The sequence below is a fragment of the Triturus cristatus genome, chromosome 2_1, assembly GCF_964204655.1.
Source record: "Triturus cristatus chromosome 2_1, aTriCri1.1, whole genome shotgun sequence".
In the NCBI taxonomy this organism is placed as follows: Eukaryota; Metazoa; Chordata; class Amphibia; order Caudata; family Salamandridae; genus Triturus; species Triturus cristatus.
The window spans coordinates 3,270,938-3,293,505 of NC_140581.1; the positions used below are offsets into that span (position 1 = coordinate 3,270,938).

Here is a 22,568-nt window from a genome sequence, read left to right on the forward strand (position 1 = left end):
GCAGTTACGTGAGTTTAAGCTATTGACATTGCAAATAACAATACCTTTTATTTTTGTTTTCTTTTTAAAACCCTAAATAAAAGGCATTGTTATTTACAATGCCAATAGCTTAAACTCGCATAACTGCGAGACCTATTGCATTGCAAATGCGTGTTACTTTAAGTGGTCAGAACTCGATCTGTGTGTTTTTTTGAAAAGATTAAGCATATGAATACGGGGCATGATAGGGTCCCATTTCCCTAACCATTTTTAATAAGTTCTTGCCTACGCAGCTCGCTTGCGCAGCATAGGAAAAAGACCTTAACCATCGCTTCACTCTTGCAGTCCCAAATGTGCACGCATTGCATTGCTTTTAATGGCATCGTGTGCACATTTGGCGATTCCCTTGCGGGAGCGAGCACCAGCACCATATGTTAGCAATTATCGCGCCCTGCTGCTCGCTCCCGCAAGGGAATCCGGCACAGGCCCCCTCCTCTCTTCTTTTACCCCTGCTGCCTCCTCCTCTTTCATGCGCGCTTGTTCATTCTCTTCGCTCCCTGTTTGGTTACATTACAGGGAGAAGGGTAATGGCGGAGCGATTACCCCGCCCCCTCCTTTTTTTCGGAGTGCCCAATGGGTGAAGAAATGCCAGAGCCAATCAGAGAATGCGCTCTCTCTCGTAAACAACCACTTCCCTCAAACATACAAGCACACTTGAGAGGAAAAGGGCGATCGTGCAATTTGGCCAGTCCTGTTTGAAATCCCACAGCGTTGACAAAAACTCCTAAACAATCAACTTTAACAATAGGTTCTAGTTTTGTAATTCAAAGAAGGCTAATAAAAAGGTGCTTAGTAATTGTTCTGTAGTCGTTCATATAAAGAAACTACTCGTTTATTGCATGTATCATTGAAATGTTTGAACAACTAATATTTTTTTTGACTCAACTGTTACTCTGCTATTAACTTTGAAGCTGAAAATGGCCGTCTTGTTTGCTATCTGATGATAGTGGTTAAGGCAGGCGTCTGTTTTCCTAGTCCGTCGTCTATGCCTATGTTTTAGCCAGTAGCCTGCACTTCCTGTTGTACAGAGCAACTAAAAGGCAGCAGCTATCAGAGGGAGATGAGCAGGCAGCCCAGAGGCTCTGGAGATTGACTCTGAAGGGGCAGGGTGGGAGCGATTTAACTCGCCATTTGTCTGACGTTTAGGCCATTTAGACAGGCAACACGTTTCGGAGTGAGGTGTGATAAAGGTTTAACGAGAGGTGTTTACCCAATGGGCATTGATACAATTGGCACAGCATTAGCAATGCCACTGAATGTGTGGCATTGATACCACTGTATGAGGGCTTACAGTCAAAACCAGTTGGATTGTTGCACCGTTGGGCATCGCTGCAGGATGTGTGAGGATAGATTTGGTGGTGGGGTTAGAGGTTCGGTACATAGCTGAAGGGGGCATTAGTTAGGACGAGCTGCGCAGTGTAAACGCGCATTCGTTCTGTGCATACAACACCTGTGTGCGTCGAGGCTCTCTGCCATACCCTTCAAAGCTGGGTTATGGTATGAATGAGCCTTCCGCGCATCCGGTTCCACGTTCGCAGGGTGGTCAGTGCACAGATGAAGCAACGAATCTGCAATAAAACAAAGGATACTTTTTCCGACAGCCATTTACCTACCTTCCTTTTAGGATTCGAGTCTCTGGTTGACATTTTTCAACTGCGCCAGCCGTTTTGTAGTGCCTGTTTGACCACCTGGATGACCATGGAGAGGCTGGTAAGCAGAGGTCAGATGCCCACAAATGTGTCTTTAAAAATAGCATTATTTCCTGCAATTTAATTACGTTTTCTATCTAATAGTTGCGCCAAATATGTTATTTGTGTTCTCGACACAGATGTGTGGTTTCCTGCATGTTTAGGGATTTTATTTTTCGAGTAAATGTAGTGTACGGTCATTTTAAACTTGTATGAGATACCCACTGCTATACGTTATATGTGAATTTTGGTCAGCCGTTGCCCAAACAAATGACTCCGTCCCTTGTCACTTATACACAAGTACTTTTCCCTAACATTTACTCGCCATCTATACTAGATCTCCTGCTCCCTCTGGGGCAAGCGATTTTCTTCCATATGTTTAACATTAATAGTCATCTGTAAATAAATACATCGTATGGATTTTGTTGCAATGATAATATTGTAAATTGTTTTCAAAATCAGCTTTAGTTTGTCGCATTATGAGGCTGGATTGTATTTGTTGAACGTCAGGATCGCGCGCCAAAAACTTACTCTACCAATGAAACTTTGTGTTTGCGAAAGACTCCGCGCGGGACAGCTGGCCATTGCTCTGTCTAAGCGACGGCAGGTGTTCCCGCCGGAATCTGTTGTTCATGCTGTGTGCGGTGCAGAGGACATTGTGAGGGGGCCAGATCATTAACATGGAGAACAGCACACATGTTATGTTTGAGTACTGAAACTCGTTATGGACTAAAGCGCCCTCTTCGGAGGGTGAGAGTATTGCAGGTTCATAAGGTCTTGAGTGAACACATTGAGTCACAAGCTTTATAGTGTGTGTCTGGGGTTTCCAAAGTGAAATTACATTTCCCAATCATGCGGGGGTAGAGGCATTGTTCAGGTTTTTTTTGCGTCTTTCCTCTAACCCAACCACAAAATACTGAATATATTTGTTAACTGAAGCGCTTCTGCCGCGCGCCCAGGTGTGTTGCACGAAGCGCACCCACACGACGCTGAAACGGGGTTCCAAACTTCCACCGGTTTGGGGACTGAAATCTCATGTTTTCGGAGCCGTGCTTGAGTTGCCCAGCCAGCCGGTTTCCTTTTTGCATTCTAACAGTGGTCTCGTTTATTCTGTTATAAATACAGGACTATGAGGATCACAATGCACAGGAAACGCCCGAGCTGGATAAACTCCCCCCTTGTATTCAGGAACCCCGAGTCCTGTGGCTCAGCAGGGTGCAGCAGGAGCGGTCATTACCAAGATTCCTAGAATTCATCTGCTGAACATGCGCATCACACGAAGGCTTTGGAAGTGGCCTCCCCATAGCCATGTTCTCACGTTGTTGGCGGACATGTGACTATGGCCGTAGTCCATCCTTTTTACAATGGCGCTCATGGCGTCAGGCGGGATAGCGATGCGATGTCACTCCGGGTGCATTCATACAGATGGAGTGACTACAACGACGCGTGCACTCTCGGCTCCTTTGTGTCTTTCATTCCAGGGATACACAAGTCTCGCCAAAAGAATGTTGCACAAGAACACGTTGGTTTGCTGTGGCTATGTTCCTCAATTGTATTTTGAGGCAATTTATTTTTCAAACAGGGTACTCTTCAAAGCATAGCATTTCAGAAGCTTTAAAGTTTGTAATTGCGAGTCTATTATTATCCCCGGTGTAACCATCTGCAAGATCTCTCTGTTGAATGGGCCGTTGGAAGCGCTGGGGCACCAGGAACACAATTATTTATGTATTCTCAATGCATTACCTAAAAAGACTCGCCTGCCAGCAAGAAGTGCAAATATTATATCGGTTCAAGTGTAAACGTTCGCTTTCAGTGAGGCCTGATGCAGAGTTGGATTGGGAACAAAAATAGGACCGGGCACTCCGCAAACAAAGTGGCCCACATTTGCGGACTGCGACCTTCCGCACGCTGTTGCTTGGTTTGTGTCAGGGTGCTAATTTTAAGAGAACTTTGTGGTAAATAAAGGATTTTTTAGCCTGTAGGGCCAGTGACTTTGGAAGGGACTTGAATCGTCATTATTTAATGCATCTCGCGTTCATCTTCAGGTCCATGAATCTGCCTTCGCCTTCGCTCGCCCTCAGGGGCCCGCGTCCGCTCCCTGCTTTTAGATCTTAATGCTCCCACTCATTCATGGGGATCCTCGCTGGAACGACAGGCGCTCGAAGGATCATTCTCACCCACAGCTCTGGCTTCTGGTAATTCCCGCTCACCCGACGACGCTTAGGATCTCGCTCCTCATCAGTTGATACTAAACCTACACACACTTCCTCAGGGCCCTTGAACTGCTTTCTAATCCATTACCCTACGCGGCACCCGCTCACACTCTTTCACTGAGACTCCTACTCACATTGAGAACCTAAGAGACTCTTCCACTTTCAAGTGTCCTTTCAATTGTGCTCATTCCTAGGGTCCTTAGAATCCTGCTCATCCGCAGATCTGCTGAGATCCCTGTTGATCTGTAGGCCTTGTATCTCTTGCTCACTCTTACCCAGAATCGTCTGCTCACTCTCAAGTCAGTAGAAGCCATGTTCACCAGGAGATTTACTAAAGCTTCTGTACACGGTCAACTCTACTGGTGTTCTGCACACTATGACCCTGAGGTTCCCACTCGCTGCAGAGTTCCGAAGCGCCTGCTTACAACTAAGCCCCACAGGCTGCTTTTCACACTAAGCTTCCCTGCAAGAGCCCGGCTCAGTTTAGGTCTTGGAGGCTCAAACTAATACTCCAGGTTTTCAAGGCTCCAGCCTCAATATTAGTTGCTAGAGGCTTTCGCGAACTCTCAATTCCAAGAAGATCCTGCCTGCCTCCCTTAACCTAAGCTCTCCTCACACCCTGCACTCTTACATCTTGACTGAAATGAATGATGCTCGACTGCGGAAAGAGGCGGTTCTATGAGGCTGGGTTAGAGTTCGGGGACCAGAGGGACTTGACCATGTACGCACTCCAAGAACGGAGTAAAATAATATTAGACCATGGAAAAACAGAATGCAGTGAAAAATTATGGAGTGCCACCACAGAGGTTTCTAAATTCAAACGTACACTGCTTCCCACTTACAACTAGTAGCAGCCCTTCTACTGCAGTGTAAGTGTTGATTCATTAAAACACCTACTGTATGTGGCTTAAGGCTAATGCACCATTATTTGGGGGCTCACCATCTGCTTTTTTTCTGCTTGTCTGCTTCAAACCCCAAACTTTCAACTTATCATGTATCTGACCGGAGTACCTCGTTCAATCATGGGTTTTACATTACATTCTGGTACTTTGTAGTTTGTTTGTTTACTATAAATGAAGAACTACAAGTGCTCAAATCCAAAGGAAAACAAGCATTGGCATAGACAATAGGTCTCGCCTTTGGGGCCTTATAAGTGTTTATCCATGCAACAGTTGATGTTGTTGCACCAAGGATATTGTGCTGCAAAACTAAACACTTATAAAGACCCAAAGGCGAGACCTACTGGCTATGCCAGTGCTTGTTACTATCGGGTCTGAGACCTGGACAGACGTGGCCCACTTACAGCTCATGCCTTAATTAATAGTGGTGGTCGATGGTTTGGAGTCGAGTATGTGTACTTAGAATCTTTTGTCCAGAAAAAAAGAGCAAAATGATTGCTGTGCTACATTGGTGTCGCTGTGCTATATACAAGTTAGACATGCCAGCACAATCCATTGTAGGGACGTCACCATGCAGACATGAAAGTTTCAACACTGTTTTGTCCCATGAAATAATAGCCCAAAAGGAAGTTATGATACTTTGTATACGAGCAACAAAATGCATGTTTTACAGAGTTCCAGAAATATTTATAAGCCGTTGAGACCTCGCAGTGCAGAATTGTAAAGTGCGCGCGCATCAAAAATGGCACTGCCAGTGTTGGCTGCATTTGTACTTCCGCCTCCTTAATCATTCCAAAGGCGGACCCCTTCCGCCGCCCTCCTGTATGGATGTCTGACATGCACAGGGTTCCCACACCTCTGCAGCTGGTGTTTGTAGGCTGGCTGCTCTTCGCCACCTGCCCTCCCTCGATTTAACACACTCGCTGACAAATCCCTGCCCTGCATTAACCTTTTTTTGTGGCAGGTTCATGGAAAACTCTGATGGCTGTTGCTTGTTGGCACCGCTAACAGCCAATCAGATTTTAATCAAGCAGAAAATGTCTGAGGCGGCGGAATAATCGCCCTGACACGCTGAGCTTGGAAGCGGGGTAGCTGGACAGACAGACCGGCCAGAAGCCCTTCCAGAGGGTGGGGTGAGCCAGCTAGGCCCCTACGCCTCCGTTCCCCCCTCCGCCTCCATTAATGAGCTGACCCACAAAAGAACTGTATAGGCCCCGAAACCAAGCCAAATCCATGTGACGGGGGGAGGAGGGGCCGTCCTCGGGGGGTGTTTCAGCAGTGAAAATGGTCTGGGGGCTCCTGCTGTCCCTTTTTCTGTGCCCTGCCTAGCCTTGTTTACTGTCATTAGCGGGGCAATTTAATGGCCATTACTCTGCCAAAGTCGTTCAGAGGTAGATAATAAGCGGCGCAGAATGCTCATTTGGAGCTGCAACAATCTCTTTTTGCATCATTTGTTGCAGGGTTGCATCTATACCACGCTTCCAGCAATGCGGAACACCAATCTGGAGAACTGGTTGTAAAACAAAACAAGCGCGTTTCTGCCTTGTATAGTAGCAGCGCGCAGGGAAACTAAAAGCTGAATCAAGCGCGCGGTGGGAGGGTGTGAGCGCGCGGTGGGAGCGTGTGAGCGCACGGTGGGAGCGTGTGAGGCAGTGAGGAGAGCCATACGCGTGCACATCGCCTGTCCGTGCGCGCACATGGTTGTCTCCCTCCACGCACCAAACCGACAACAATAGTCTCGCCAAGGCGGCGGCGCATGTGCTGCGCTCGCTAGGTGAGACCTAAAAATACAACAAAGTGTGCATAAAGCGAAAACGCAATAACAAACTGACGGGAGAAGACAGGCGATGCGGCAGAATGGACAGACCAGGAAATGCAATCGGCGGTGAAATAAATAGCACCGGCATCAGCGGAGGAGCACTTATCAAGTTAAATGAATCAGTACTTGAGGGGTGCTGTGCACCTACAAACGGAAATGACATATCCGGTGCCTGACCCAATTAGCAAACAGCGAAGAGGAGCGACGTGGCTATCAACTTATGGTAAGTAGGAGACAGTAGGAAACAGGATCACAGTCCTTTTAGTTCATACAGTAATCTTGCAGACAGTGCATGCGCACTGTTGCTCGAACTAAAAATGACACTAAGCCAGTATCACGGCTTCTAAAAAGTGAATATTCATATATTATAGGGGGAGCCTGGTATGAGTCCGGGCGACCATGGGTGACAACAAAGCTCCCTTCCATAAGCGAGCTGGGAAGCGGAGCAGGTGATAACATTTGTGATTTAAACGAAGCATGTTTACACCACAGACAGCAGTCCAGGCTCGGGGCTCTTTTGGTTCAGATGGGTGAGGGTGAGGGCTGAGGGTGAGGACGAGGGCAAGGGATGAGAGTGAGGGCGGAGGGTGACGACTGAGGGTGACGGCTGAGGGCCGGACTGCAGACGGGGCCCAAAGATGGAGACACACCAGAGACAGACCCTGCCTGATGAACAGGCCATCCACGCTCCCTTGTCCTCACTGGATGTCTCCAAAGTCTGTGCTTGAGTGAACACACTGCAACATTACACCATCTGCCAGGCTCAGACAGATTTTTTGAGAACCTGATTTTATATACAACAAATTTTGTCCGGTGGTCAAATTTTTAGGTCTCGCCTAGCGACGCAGCGCATGCGCGCTGCTCACCTTGGCAAGTTCTATTGTTGGTTTCTTGGCCGAAGGGGGACAGTACATGTGCGCACCTGGACAATCGATGTGCACTGGCACGGAGTCTCTCTGAGCTTCGGCCCAGACAAGCCATGTGTGCGCTCGCACGCTCACGGCATGTCAAGCTCCATCACTCTGCTGGTGCGAGGTCAAGGAGCCATGGGGTGAATGTGGTGGAACAGTATGCTCGGGCCAGAACGAGGGAATTAGAGAGTCCGGGAGACACCCTCTTCCCCCCCTACCCCCCCCCCCCGTGGCTGCTGAGTTCGGCGATGCTACTGGTAAGGAGAAGGGGGAGGCACTGCCACATGGCCTATCGGGATGACTCTGGGTGTGGCCAGTGTACAGGTCGCTGGTGGGGTGGCTCCCGGACTCCCTAATTCTGTGCATTCCTGGGGAGGGAGTGGGCGGCCTAAGGAGTGCAGGTCGCGGCATTTACTTCATTCCGCTTCCGCCGCTCTGTCTCCTATATGCACGTCACTGCCTCCAGGCCGCACCACTGCCTGAATCCGGGCCGCAGGACACGTGGAGAGAGATCAGGGAGATCCCCGGGGTGCCCCGGTTAGCTCCGGCAGGGGCCTAGATTCCTCGTTTATATGGGCCACCGAGCCCCCCGCCACACAGTCACTCGTCTGCTCCAGAGGACAACACAGCCGTGTTGGGGGTAGGCCTCGTGCCAGTGTGCCTCTTCACTATTCCTCCATGCGCTCCGCTCAGGACTCCGGGACCATCGCCCCTGGCTTCGGAGCCTGGTGCTCCTCCCCCATGGATTTTGCCAAACGGGGGATGCTTTCGGTGGTGCTGTAGGCCAGGCGGGGACAGTGCTCCAGCGAGGCAGGCGGGGGCGTAACTCCACTGGTCCTCCCTGAGCACTCACACGGCAGAACCTGCACTCTCTCCTGAGTACGTGACAGACACCCACTACTGTGCTACCCAGTGCACCGACTTCAGAAGGATGAAGGGCGAGGTTAGTCCAGTTGGGATTAGAACCACTGCCTGGAGGCTACAGGGCGATTTCTGTAGTAGGCGCACAACCCATTGACCTATCCAGGCTGAGTACGCTATTAGGATAAGAGGTGGGAGATATGTCCTGTCCAGTACCACTCAAAAGTGATCACTATTAGCGATTAAATCCAAAGCGGTAATTAATATCAGCACAATCGTATTCTGTTATCTATTGTTAAAGGATGAAAAGTTGAGTATGTCCGTCCTGTCTAGTGCCAAGTCAGTGACCTAAGGCTACACAAAACGGTGTGCAGCAGAGCTTGAACACCTGTCTTGCCTTCTATTACTTACCAGTTTATTTTAGCCACCCGGGAAGGCTAAACGTCTGAGTCTGCTATTCCGTGGTTCACACCTGTGATCAGGGAGTCTGCCTTGCGTGTCTTCCAGCAAGCAGTTTATTTATTTATGAGTTATGTATAGCGCCCAGAGCACACAAGCGCATACGAGGCAAAGCAGGCGGGGGTTTCAGAGATGGGCGAGCCACTGAAAATAGAAGTCAAGCTCGAACCAGAAGCCCGGCTCTGGCACAACTTGAGGTCCGGAGCCCAAGACAAGTCAAGCTTTAATGAGAGGCAATGTGACCCCTGACACCAGCGGCTGCCCCAGCAACCCCGGGAATCAGGTTCTAATCTCGGCAAATCTCCCGGTGTCGGAAAAAAAGGTATAAGGTATTTTGTGTGCTCTATGTAAAACTGCCAAAAAAAATGCAGATTCTGCAAGTCACTGACATCTAATCTCATCCTCCAAGAATTAAGAACACTGTATCAACCTGTGACGTCAGAAAGCGATACCAATCGAGGAGCTGAAACGTAGAGTGTCAAACCCGAAAATCTGTATCAATCCTGGCTTCTTTAGTCGACCAAATTGTGTGATCCTCGGCAAATGCTTTATTTCTCCAACCTCCTTTTTATTCATCATCACATATGAGAGCAGCTTCAAATACTGTGAATTCAGGAATGAGCTGTACAAAAACCTCTTGAGTTTGATTTAATAGCCTACAATGTTGTTCCATCTGGCAGTACGCATCTCTTCATTTGCGGGCAGGGGCCATCTTCTTAAATCGCCCTTGGGAGAGAGTCATTGTATCTTCTTTGTTTATCTGTAGCCTACCTCCTCTAAGGGTAGGTAGCAGTAAGGGATAGCCGGCAAAACTACTGCTACCTCTCTTTTTCTTTATGCAGATTTATATAGCACAAACTCCACTAGAAGGTATTGGTGCGCTTTACACAAGCACCAGTTACGTTATACAAGCATACATTTGTTTAGTTAGGCACGGGGAGATTAAGTGATTTGCCCAGAGTCACAGGATGTGGAGTGGACCCTGAGGCTCGAACCTTGGTTTCCCAGCTCCAGAGTCGGCAGCTCTGGCCGGGAGATAACATCCTCTCATGGAGTTGAGACGAAACTACATTAATCACTATACACCGAACGCGCCAGAGGTGCGGGGGGACCTGAGAGGTAGTAGCACAGTTGAGTGAGTAGGAAACTGTTTTCCATGGTTACAAACTCTAGGGGACTAGATGAGGAATTAGCCATGTCTGCTCAAGCTGTTGGTGAGATGTACACATGGATGTACTGAGCTTGCCTGACAAACATCGGATGTGGGTGATGATGTTAACACTTGTTATAGCACTACAAAAGCGGAAACTGCTGCACCTATACAATCTGTCGTTTTTTTATAAATCACTCAGAATTATAATGTAGTTATGCAATCCTGAAGTGTGCGGCAAGGTGGCCCCTCGCTGCAGATTATAAAAAACGCGGTTTCTGGGCTTTTCAGCTAGAAAGCTTAGCTGTTTCTTGACATTTGCCCATCGAAGCAAACCAGTGACCACACCCGTAATGCATTCTTTTGATTTGCGTAAACCCAGTTCTCAAAAACTGTCCATAATAAAAGGAGCGACATGGCCGCTTTAAGAGAGGAGGCTGGTGTATGTTATGGGGTTATGTCTTTATCTCCCCCCCCTTAAGGATTACGTCGGCCTGTAGTCCGTTTGTTAAATGATTATCGTCACACTTCACCTTCACTGGGCGGTCTGTAATGGGCACCATATACCTGTTTGCAAGAAATTGATCACCCCTTCCCTTAATGGCACAATAATGTGAGCGGTACCGCCTCCACCCACAGGCACTCTGGTCACAGGACTTAAGCTGAAGGTTGCAGAATACGAGCACACGCTGTGAAAACCCTCTCCCCCTCCCCTATTGCACACAAACGCACAAAAATACTCCATTGGCAACATCGGGTATGCATTTGCAGCGCCAAGATACTAAGGAATGGGCAAACACAGTGTTATACACCCCAAGCCTGTTTTGGCTTATAACAACACGTGTGTTTTAGCCCATGGCATCATTTAAACAAGCATAATAGGTCTTTCCTTTCATTAAAAGCCATTTGCTTTGCTATACAATACCATTTGCAAAGCAAATGGCTTTAAATTAATCAAAGGTGAGACCTATTGCATTTTCAATGCTTGTTGTTTTCACAGTGACGCGCCGGACAGAAGTAGTTGTTTCCTGTGGCACGAGCTCTCACAGAAGTAGTTGTTTTTCTGTGGCACGAGCTCTCACAGAAGTAGTTTCCTGTGGCACGAGCTCTCACAGAAGTAGTTTCCTGTGGCACGAGCTCTCACAGAAGTAGTTGTTTCCTGTGGCACGAGCTCTCACAGAAGTAGTTGTTTCCTGTGGCACGAGCTCTCACTGAAGTAGTTGTTTCTTTTGGCACGAGCTCTCACAGAAGTAGTTGTTTCGTGTGGCACGAGCTCTAACAGAAGTAGTTGTTTCCTGTGGCACCAGCTCTCACAGAAGTAGTTGTTTCCTGTGGCACAGCCTTCACGTTATGGAGCTGTTTTCCTGTATCAGGTTTTCTGGACCAGGGTTCTTGACACTTTCTTGTAGCCCGTTTTCATATGAATACAAGCCCTATGTTGTTGGCCATTCTGGCCGCTGATCATGGACAGGTGAATGCACCTCAGGCCTCAATTGCCTCTGGATTTATCTGCCTGTCTGAGGGTTTCTGGAATATCATTCGCCCCGAGGACCTCCCAGGGTCATGTGGCATGAGCTTCCCAAGGGCAGGTCCTTCATACATACATGTATACTTAAGTATTTTTCCGGCTTACCAGGTTTTCCTATCAGGTAGGGAGGTGGGGGGTGGGTTGGCAGGAGGTTAATGGACTGGCCACAATTACTTATTCACATAAAAGATGCCATTGGTCAGTTAAGCCAGTAAAGACATCCACCCTCGCCTTTTTAGGTCTCGGCTGAGACAGCGCTTTAGCGCTGCTCTGGCGAGACTTATAGTAAGGGAGTTTTGGAAGTGCAAACAGTGGCTTTTCAGGCCTCCAAATACAGTGCATGTGAGCCGGGCGCGCGCACCATTTGGCAGCCTGAAAAGCACTGCCTGATCACTTGCTTTGATGTCCTCAGTGAGCTGCGCGGCCACTGAGGACATCAAAGTGCACACCATTTGCCACCCCCTTCTTGCTTGTTTCCTTTGATCCCTATCTTTCCCTTTCTCAATCTCACCCTCTCCCTGCCTTTTACAACTGCGGCCCGCACCAATGTGCCCGCCCCCACTCCCCCCTCCCACTCCCTCCTCGTTTAGTTTAGTGGGCACGGCCGTCTTTTACACGTTAAGCTGGGGAGCCGTTTTATCGTTAAACAAAGGAGCAGTATCCTGAGGGGATTACTTTAAATGCAACTTTAAAAAAAACTTGAAATTTTTTCCGCAATGTAAGCGACACTTCCAAGTTCCCCGTCCGGAATTCTGTGTTGTTTACCCAGAAAAAAACAAAGATTTTTCCCGTCAGTATTTGATGTACATGTCATTTTCAAACTGTACGTGCTTTGTAATTAAATAGTGATTTTTTTTTTTTCTTAGCCACAATTTAAACGTACATCGTGTTTGAGTTAGAAATGCAAATGTAACATAATCATTTGTAAAAGTGATTCAAATACAAAGCGCTACACCAACGATGTATTTATTTATTTTTAGAAAGTGTTATATAGCGCTAGTTCTTCTGGGAATGCATCCATTATAAAGCAGAGGGCTCTGGATTGGGCATGAAGGGGGCGTGCGGGGATGCCTCCAGCAGCAGCGCTGTTCCAGGGCAGCGCTGTGAAGTGGCGCTGTCTCTTTGTCACCCGCCTGTCTCGCGCCGCAGTAAACGGCAGCTCTTTGTACTCCAGGCATTCCTGTGGATAGTTTATGTTGTGAATCACCCCGTTCACAGGCAGCTCTCGTAGGTGGGAGTGGCAGCTCGTTCCCGGGGTTTGCTTGCTGTGTGCTCTCGGTGTGTTTGTGTGCCTTTGGTTTCTGCAACATTTTGCTCTCCACTTTCCAGCAGAGGCGCAGGAGGCCCGGACGCGTGGACTCGCGTGACCGGACGAGTAGGCGCCTCACCTGCGCACAGTCTGGTAAGGGCTCTGTCTTTATTTCACACTACACTTGTGGCGTGGGTGTCTGTAATCTCTGCTTGCCCGGGCTCTCTGATCATGCCATACAAACTGGAGAGGCTGCGCGGGTCGCATGGCACCAGTGTCACGTCTCCGTTGCATGAAGAAAGAGACTGCCTGTGTATGATTGTCTTAACCAGGTTACACTGGTCTAGGAAAAAGTATGCTAACACTTGGCAACATTGTGAAAGTTCTCATTTGTGGCAAAGCTCTACACACACTGCTTTGAAAACAAGTTTACCAGATGTCATTGAGTACATTATGCTCCATTCCTGTGCTTCAATGACCTAGGCATTATGGGTGTTGTAGTCTTGGCTGATTGCCGCTGCACCTGTTGAAGCCCAGGGCTGGAATGTGGTGTCCCCCATTACATGGCTGCGTCTGGTGGTTCCGTTCGCTAATGCGTGATTCTGTGTGACTCCTCCCCCATCACATGTTGGCAGTCCATACAGCCTGTCCCACCCTTAAGATAGATAAAAGGAGTACCATATAGTTGGGTAATAATAGACATCTGTTACATAGTGCCATGAACCTGAATATGTGCTAGCAAGGACACATGCCATGTTATTTCATGCTATGGTGTTATGTTTTGGGGTCCTCTGTAGTAACGCGGGCGCAGAGGCATGCCATGGTGAATAAGCTCCGAGGCTGGAATGGAAGCTTTTAAAAGTGAGGAGGGCAAGAATAGCGGAGTCCCCTTCCTGCTCCGAGTGACAGGCAGTAAAATGAACCCCCTTCTACCACAATATCCTCGCCTGATTTTGAAACTGCCATTAACTTCACAAACACCAAGGGAGGGGTTTAATTTGGGGGGACGGGTTTTAACGGTTTTGTTTCTAATTATTATTGTATATTTAATATGTAAATGTTTATGATGTATCTAAAATGGTTTAACCTCACTGCTTACGGATGCTCATTTAAACTAACCGCGGCATTCAACACTATTTTCTCCGTTATGTAAACAGTTGTATTGATTCCGTCACAAACATACTTCCGAGCTGCCGTGTGTGCCCCAGTGTCACGCGACACATGCAGTGCGCTCTTCCATTCACCACAGCAGCGCGGCGAACTCAGGGTTCTTGCACATCAGCACGAGTTATATCCCTGTGTGACGAGCTCCGGGTACAGACCTTGGGTTGGACCTCATGCCATCAACTTCAGAACATTCCATCCTCTTCCTCCTCACTATGCATTGTTCTTCTCTTTCTATGTAGCCTACTTGCATGTAGATAGTGCTTGCTTCCACTGAAGGGGGTTGAATCGCTTTGTGGTGAGTAACATGTTACTCCAGAAGAACTCAAGGTCAGTGTTGGTTATTTTGGTGTATTTGTGTTAGTATTGAGCTTTCAAGAGAACCATTCCAAGCGTTTACTCCAGTTTAGTAGCAGAGGTATCGGAGCTAGAACTAGAAGCGATTCCTATCGCACTCACAGAAGTGTAGCCTGTTATCCATCCCGCTCAGACAGGCTCACATCCATGCAACAGGGCACAGCTGTGTGTTCACTACCAGAGGAGTGTCTTCGCCCCCAGGCTGCAAGAATACAGGAGGCACATGTGACCTCAGAGTTTGAGAATTCTAAATGAGGGGTGTGGCCATAGGAAAGGGAATTCCGTGTTGTCAAAGAAACCAGAAAGCCTGGAACAAAACACCTGAAGCAAAACTGAAGTAAGTAGATAGAAACATGCTGTGGACTCAACAGACACATTTACAGCTAAGAGCTCAATTTTATCTTTACATCCGAAAGCTACAACATGGACCACTTGTTAGGTTTGGCACCTTCAGGCAGTCTTGAATGTTTACCCAAAACTACTTTCCAGAGTGCTGGTATTTTGAAATGATACATACAATGTTAAACAAGCACTGGTAAAGCAAATTGATCTGGCCTTGACAAGCTTAACATGCTTTTTTAATGTTTGTTTGCAAACACTTGTAATATACATTAAAAGTGATACATTAAATAACAAGCATTTGCAATGCAATAGGTCTCGCGTTACTGAATGTTTGAGCTATTGGTGTTGCATTATTATTACCAATGCCAGTAGCTCAAACTTTAATAATGCGAGACCTATTGCAATGCAAATGCTTGTTTAATCTTGCCTTACTTCTCCAATATTAAAAATAATTTAGGATAGGTAAAGGCAATTGTAATACTCACGGTGTTACTGTTCACTCACTTTCTCAAGTTCAAATAAAACCTGCTCCGCTGTAATCAGGCGTCGTAGCTCACCTGAGAGGCACTCGGCCCCGCTGGCGGGATTCCGATGATGAAGCATGTCAACAACCAGGCTGGTGAGTGAGGGTTCTTATTAAATACACATGTGACTCCTTTTGCCTTGTTCAAATCAATCAGTCAGAATTACTCTTTCATCGTTTATTGATATTTGATAAGGGGACTGCGAGTGGCTCTGCTTCAATTTCCCTTTCTCTCTCTGTTTACTCTCAAAAGTATTCAGCCACATCAGCGAATGTAGACCATTGTGATTGCATTTGGGCGTGAATGTAATAATTAACTGTCTGGCTTTAGATACGGGGGACATGTCACATGCACATGGGGTGGTTTCCAACGTATTCTTGGGTAACGATGTACTGTAAGTTTCCAAGCACAAAATGTTTCTTCACCACCTGCCGGGACATGACCTGTTACGCAGACAAATTATAATGAAATGTTTTGGTCTGTGTCTATAAATGCTTGTGTTTTACTTCTGCTATTCGAGCACTCAGCACCCAAATGAGGCTTCCATCCACGTTAAATAAATTGCCTTTATCTCACTCAGGTGGTTGTGACGGAGTTTGATTTTGGGTCTTAAGAGATTTTTTCCCGTTTCTACAGCTTAAAACACTAGCCAGCAGAAAGTTGGTCAAAGGTATCCACATACCACTGCACCCTAATCAAAGTCTGTAAGGTGTAGTATTTGCAAGTATTTGGAGTAAGAAAATCTCCAAATCTCTTTAGCTAAAAAGGGCACACAAGGGGCCCACTGCTTCTGAACCCGCCTCTGCTAACAGTTGATGGTGGCGGAGATCTTCTCCATTTCGAGAATCCCACAACCTATTCAGCCAATTGCGATGATCTGGCACATCAGCAGTACCCCAGTAGGCCGTAAGTACCTACCGGCCGCACAAAGTGCTGAGGTGATAGCCTTTAGGGGAGTGGAGAGGATTTGTGAGGGCGCTGGGGAGGCCCAGTAGGACTTAGCCTGTGGGTTGAGGTGATTCAGTATCAAAGATGTTATCTGTGTCAGTCAATACTGCATCCCGATAGTGCTGATATTTAGGGCAGTGCCATGAGAGGTGTGTCAATGTACCCGTGGCCCCACAGTTACGCCAACATACTAAAGACGCCTCTGGCTTCCATTAGGCTACACACTCTGGAGCATAGTACTGATAGTGTGCCAATGTGAGCATTGCTTCTGTAGCCGTCATGCTCGTCCCTTAATCTGCAGTATATATCCACCCATTCGATATCCAAAAGGGTACGCTTTAGGTCCAGTTCCCATTGGCGTTGCTACTCTGGCACAAAGGGAGGCCCGGTCACTATCTTGTACAGTTCTGATAGGAGCTGCTTGTCAGGCTTCATAAGCAACAATTGCTCAAAGAGGGTGCGTGTTCTGGTAGCCTGGGGCTTAATAGAGGGGTCGGAGACCCAGTGGCGTATATGTAGATATCCCCACTGGTCAGACTCTGGGAGCCCAAATGCCCGCTGAAGTTGGTCAAATGCCCGCTAAAGTTGGTCAAAGAACATGAGGCCCTCTGAGTCAAATAAATCCCCTATTTGTTTACAGTTGGAGCCCTGACAGGCACAAAAACCCTCGCCAGTAGCAGCCAGGGAAAAGTCGGGATTGCCAATGACGTGTCATTGGTGGAGGTAAAGTGGAGAGGCCTCATGTAAAGGCCATCTTGTAATAGACCTCCAGAGTGGCTCGCAGCACTTCGGAGGAGTACACACCTCCTGGGCGTGGGGTTTCTTTTTAAGGAAAGGGTAAGCAGAATGTTGGGGTCAGGGCTTCCTTTGAGGCCTACATCCCTAGTCAAAAGGGCAGTTACATTCTGTGAGTTATTGCAGAGTTACCCTAGGAACCTTGGCAGCAGAGTAATGCATCTAGTGTCTCCAAAGGCACCACTTTCAATGCCAGCATTTGGAATGTTTTAATGCCCATGGATTCTGTCACTGGTTGTAGGTGCTGATTCTGGTTGTGTACATGCCGTCATCTGTCCTTTTACATGCTCAGTCAGGTGACCCTTTGATGTACAGTTGCACCCTCACTGGTCTTGAGTTATCGATCAAGGGGCCAAAAGGCCAAAAATTCACAAAAGATCTTCAATGCCAGTGTAGTCGTATGGTTATAACCAGAAGCTAATTAACTCTTACTATTTTTATAGGCCCAATTTAGTTGTTGGAGAAATGTGCTGCTCAACAAAAGCATATATATTAGGGGGGGGGGGGGAGGGGGAGGGGGGTTCCATGATCCAGTTCATAAAACAAACCCGATTTATCCATTTGAACATCACCTTTCTTTGTTTGAGGCTGGCTGTAGGTGCCGCAGGGGGCTACGTCCTGAACAGGCTTCCAGCGTAACTCGTCCGTCTAAGAAGAAAAGAATCAACATTACATTTCCAGTATGCTAGTTAGGGAGACGCTTGGGTTCAGAGGATGCTGGGTGTAGGTAGGCAAACACACTGGGGGTGCCTGGGCTTTTGTACACAGCGTTCATATAGCAAAAAATAGAGTATTTACCTTTATGCGGCAGGTTAAACTGAAGACTCGTTAAAGTGATAGACTTAGGCTCCTCTTCCATCTGGCTTGCTCTTTCAAATAGCTTTTCAAGTAGTGACCCGAAGCTCGGATTGTAGTCTGTAAACAAGTGGAAACAATAACATGTTTTAAAAAGTCTCCAATACGATTTCCCCACTCTTCTGACCTTTGTTTTTTCTAGTCACATTTACCTGACATTCACTTGACTTTACATGACGTTTGACATACATTTGCGTGTATGACAATGCTGGCTCACATTCCTTGAATCGGCATTACTTACATTTCCACTTTGTAGGCACACTACCACGACACCTTGAACATTCAGTACAAGAGATAAATTTCACTGTGCAAATGTGTTATTGACCGGTACGCGATGATGCTATCCAACTAGAATAAACAATTGCGCCAAATAGGGGTTGCGACATGGCCACATGGGTGCTGTTTATTATATAATTAGAACCATTTTTAGGGAGAGGAGCACTCAGCTGATACTGGGAGGTCACTGCACACCGGAATTCCAGCTCAGCTGATTCCTGTTTACCGACATGAGGAGTTGTCCAGCTCTACATCAATACAGGCAGCCTGAAGACACTTCCAGCAGGAAATGGGGAGTTAGTCTACAGGGCAGGGATTTGGCAGATCACCCACCCTAAGCAAAACTAGGTTATGGAAATGCTAGGTATGAGTGCACTATACACAACACATATATGCCCGCATCTATTCACAGTTTTAGCACAATGGTGGATTTGTTTATCCTATTCACTGTTCTTATAATGCTAATTACGCTAATCGGTTTCATTCTACTATTATCGCTGCACACATTTTACACAAGAATCACCTTGCTTCAATAAATATTGAAACGTCTTGCTGAATATTTCTTGTATATTTCTTTGAGTGCATGAGAGTCCAACCAAAAAGGTTCTATATCTGCTACCACGATTTCCTTTGGGGATCGGGGTTGTCATGCTCTCAGGTTGCACACACATTTCTCACCCTGTAAGGTTAGGGGTGTGGATGGTGCATTGTGGGCTAGCAGGACTAAAGGTCAACATATCCTGAGGGTTCGCATAGAATCAGTCTGGCAGAATCCTGACCTTTTATGTTGTCCAACAAATGCACAGTTTTACAGGTGAGGTACAAGCCAAACATGGCACCGCCAACATTTTATCTTAGGCTCTTATTTAATGGATACCTGCGTAGTTTTCTTTTGTGTAGCCAAAGACCCCCACTCACCTATGGACTGGAGATGTCCTTAGCATTAGAGAGACATCCTCCTCAGCTGAGCCGGTTAACCCAATGCAGTGGCTGTAAGTTGTTCAAGCTTGAACCTCTCAAAGAACCACCCATAGGGGTACCCTCGCTGAGTTTCACATTCTCATGTGAACGTAACATACCTGAAAACTGCAGACATGCAGTAACTCAGAATATGCTATAACATGATCTCACACTTGCAAGTGGAGCTGTTACCTTTGAAGTTGAGGCACACAAAGCATTTAAGTACAGAGGTATTCTACTCATGGGTTACATTCGCAGAAGCAGATGACCAAACTGAACTATTTCACAACTGAACTGCAGCTGACGTTTCAAATCACTATGCATTTCACAAAGCACTAGAGATACCATTAACATACCAAGAACACAGACATTGGTTTGAAGGCGCCCTACCACACACTACAGAAGAAGTCAGACCAGGTCCCTTAGTAATGAAGGAGCTACATCGTCAGTCTTACCAGGTTACATACCACACCTAATTGTAGCTACTCTGACAGCAGCACAGGTACAAAGACTATATATGGATCTAGTTGAAATATATAGATATCCGACCCGGTTTATCATGTGAAAATGACAGTCAATCCTGTGAGGACTGCTCAACCAGAATTGGTTACAACAAGCATTAGTCCACCGACTATAAATGCTGTTAAGGATAAAATTCCCACCAGACAGGAGAAAATTCCAATCTGGTTTGCACAAAAAACAAGCCAGCTTTAAGTAGTGTTTTTCCATATGGGACCGCAGGAAAACACAGAATTCCTAAATATGCTTGCCAATGGGGACGGCTCCCCCAGTACAAGACTACACCAAATGGGGAACAAGTCTTTGATGCAGTATATACCAGGACTCATGGTACCCCCTCATTAGCTGTTTTGTCAGAGGTCCTTAAACAGATTCAGAATGAGCACAAAGAAGCCCCTGCCCAGGATTTGGGGATGAAACTGATGGGCAATTTTGCTGCAGCCTCTGCCATTGTGTTAAGAAACATAAAGGGGGAAGCGGCAGCATTGGCTATATGCCAGGGCCTACGAGCTTTGGCTCTGGGACAGCAAGAGCGCAAATTACCTAAAGTTATTGAAGAAACTTAGGCAACAGTGGGTAGAGATAATTTGGGAGCCAGACCTAAAAAAACGTAAATTAAAGGTAATTCTGAAAAGGATAACTAAGCAGGTGCCCGAATCTTCAACTAAGGAGAAGTGAGATAATAAGAAAAATAAAGAAAAGACTAAGTCACGGGTCAGATCGCCTCAATAGGAGGTCACTGAAAAACACTATAATTTGCATAACCATGACAATATTAGAACGCCTGACAGGTATCAGGATACTCATACATGTTCATCTTGTTCCTTTCAGGAGTCATCCGAAAAGTGATCGGAGAGAGGTGGACATTTAGAGAGCAGATCAAAGGAGTATGTGAAACCGAAGAAGGACTCATAACGCTCATCTGACTACACAATAAACAAGCATTTGCAATGCAATAGGTCTCGCATTAGGAAAGTTTGGCTTTTTATATTGTAAATTGACAAATTTTTTATTTATGTGTTGGTATTGAAAATATTGAAATTACTAGCTTTCTCATGTACAATGTCAATAGTTTTAACTGTTGCAAATGTCACACCTATAGCATTTGTAATGCAATATGTGTTGTATTTACGTGACTTAGATGTATTGATATTACAAATAACAATGGCTTTTAATTTTTGCAAATAATTAATATTCAAATAAAAGTTAATGTAAATTATAATGGCAATCGTTTAAACTTTTGTTAATAACTCTTGAGAAGATTAGGTTTAGTGTATTTAATTGCGCCTAAAATCCAAGAACAGAAGTTAAATATTATCATTTTTTTTGTGCCATTTGTAATAAAGCCTAAATATTGAGAGAACATATTAGAGCCAGTTGTTGTTGAATGGTTGTACAAATTGATACTGTGGTGGGGTGAGTGATGTTGTAGTGGTGTCGAGTGATGCTGTGGCGTTTATTGATGCTGTGGGAGTGCATAGTGATGTAGTGGTGCCCTTGAGTGATGCTGTGGTGGTGCTAAGTGATGCTGTGGTGATGCGATAGATAGATAGTGTGCAATAGTCCGATAGATAGATAGATAGATAGATAAGATAGATAGATAGATAAGATAGATAGATAGAGAGTGAGGGCGATAGATAGATAGAGTGTAATTATGTAGAATATAATTATGTGGCACGGAGTGGTTTTGTGTGGAGTGTATGTTGATTTTAGTGGCGTGTAATTATGTGGCATTGAGTGTTATTTTGAGTATCTTGCAATTGGCACTGAGTGTTATTTCGAGTGCATGTGGCATTTAGTGTAGTGTAATTATGTGGTGTGTAATTATGTGGCGCTGAGTGGTATTTGAAGTGTATGTGGCATTGAGCGCTGTGTAATTATGTGGTGTGTAACTATGTGGCACGGATTGGTTTTTGGAGTGTCTGTTGTATTGAGTGCATTGTAGTTATGTGGCATGTAATTATGTGGCTCTGAGTGGCATTCGGAGTGTATGGTGCCTTGCCTTGTATTTCTATGGTTCCTTAAACCCTTAGAGGCAATTCTTTTATTTTAACTAAAAGGATGGTAGTTAAATGGTGTTTACGGCAGGATGGTCGTTAAATGGTGGCTACGGAGAAGCTGTGTGCTGAAAGGCAAAGAGAACACGGGCATGAAGGTGAAAGCGAGGATGAAAATGGAATGAGTGTGGCAGGATGTTAGTTAAATGGTGGTTACGGCGAGGCTGAGTGCTGAAAGGCACAGAGAACACGGGCCAAAGCTGGAAGAAAACACGAGATGCGAGAGGCATGTGTGTGTGGCAAACACTGGTGGGGCTCAGAGCATTCTGTTGCTGCCTTGATGCCTGTGTGTGTGAGCAGTGGGGCTGTGTGTGTGAAGTGCCTAAAGTTGCAAGAAAACATATGGTTATTTAAATCCTTAGACGCAGAATTAATGGAGCTAATGTTATCGACCTTAGAAGGATGAAAAGGGAATGAGCGCGGCATATGTTAACTTTGTAAGCGCAGAAAGCGTGCAGGGCAAACTTATTATTTTGGTTGTTTGAGACTCAGATCTGGGCAAAGCTGCAAGAAAACACGGAGGGGGAGGGCGGGCTGTGTGCTGAAAGGCAAAGAGAACACTGGCATGAAAGTGAAATCGATGGATGGCAATGCGTCCGTGAGACTAGCCCTGTGGTGGGGGAGGGACAGTTGTGAGAGGCGCCATGAGGAAACAATCTCTCGGCATGCTGTGGCGGAGGCGGGGTAGCGCATTCCAGGCGGGGGAGCGGACCCTTTGAAGTATGATGCCGAGGCTGTGGCTACACGTGCATGCGCCAGTGGGCTGAAGCGCTTCCCCAAACGGATTGCATGGCGGCACGATGCACGTGATTGTGCGCGTGCTCGCCATGCAATCCACTTTTGGGAGCACTTTGAAATGCCCCTCTTACTAGAGTCTCGCATAGCGATTGCGTAAACGCAATAGCTAGGCGAGACCTAAAAAGGAAGCTAAAGCTAAACAGCCAATACCTCAAGT

At 46.4% G+C, this 22,568-nt stretch overlaps 1 long non-coding RNA gene across 4 annotated transcripts; it reads left to right on the top strand.

Annotated features, from left to right (window-relative positions):
- Window positions 1–1,071: 1,071 nt before the first annotated feature.
- Window positions 1,072–20,778, top strand: LOC146863583 (uncharacterized). 4 transcript variants are annotated; one of them, XR_014969008.1, is made up of 4 exons: window positions 1,072–1,759; window positions 12,897–12,969; window positions 15,193–15,298; window positions 20,388–20,778. It is a non-coding gene; the product is annotated as an uncharacterized LOC146863583 (long non-coding RNA). The 4 variants fall into 4 exon arrangements; XR_014968999.1 differs by having other exon boundaries at window positions 1,072–1,749; XR_014969002.1 differs by lacking the exon at window positions 12,897–12,969.
- The last annotated feature ends 1,790 nt before the right edge of the window (window positions 20,779–22,568 follow it).